Below are 922 nucleotides of genomic sequence, written 5' to 3'. Positions count from 1 at the left end.
TCAATTCATATGCTGCTGAATAAAAAATCTTAAATTATGTACTTAAAGCTATATTACTTTCATTTTATTAGAAAGCTGGCTAGCGGGAGGAGGGAGGCCGAGGCCAAGCAGAGGGAGGGGATGGAGGCGCCCAGCAAAGGCCAGAGCAGGGCCACGCGAGGCGGACAGGAAGCCAGCAACCATCACCTCATCTGGAAACTAAGAAATCCATAAGTGCCAATAATTATTCGGTTACACCAAACATTTTTGGGGAAAGTGTGATTTTTAGACATAGGTAATTATTTGATAGGGGGCTACTTGGCTTTAGAGAAAAATTTCTAGATAAACCAGTAGCTTTAAAGGAAAAAGAAATCCAGGTTTGTAGTCAAAGCTTTTAATTGACAGCAGAGAAGCGTATTTTCCCTTAATGACATAGTTCTCTCTTCCCAGGCGCTTTTTGTTTTAAATAGGCACACCCCTATATGTGGGGCCTGGGGCAAGAGTACAAACAGAGGCCTATATACCATATGTCCAAGTGTTTAAAAGTTATACATAAAGCTAACAAGTCGTTAGATAAAATACGTTTTATCCTTCTACCTTGACCAATACATTTTTACAACAGCTTGGAAGGCCGGGTTCAAGTTTAGAATTGTCGGACTCCGCGGGTGGTGGCCGCATCCTCCCTCAGGAATCTGGGAATCTGGACTCCGTGAAGAGGCCCACGTGGCCCCGGAAGTGGGCTGGAGATATGCAGGCTGGGAATTTCAGGTTCACAGGCACCTAGGGGCGCTCTCAAAGGGGGGGGGTGTCCCAGACTCCAGCCGTGCACGCCTCCTGATTCCATAGCTTCCCTCATCCAACGGGGACAGACGTGGCCAGAGGAAGGTCACTTTTCAAGTTTGGGGTTCAGAGCCGAGGGGCCCCTTGCCGGCCTGAGGGTGAT

The sequence above is a fragment of the Pteropus alecto genome, unplaced genomic scaffold (assembly GCF_000325575.1).
Source record: "Pteropus alecto unplaced genomic scaffold, ASM32557v1 scaffold106, whole genome shotgun sequence".
In the NCBI taxonomy this organism is placed as follows: Eukaryota; Metazoa; Chordata; class Mammalia; order Chiroptera; family Pteropodidae; genus Pteropus; species Pteropus alecto.
Note: the sequence above shows the minus strand (reverse complement) of the source record.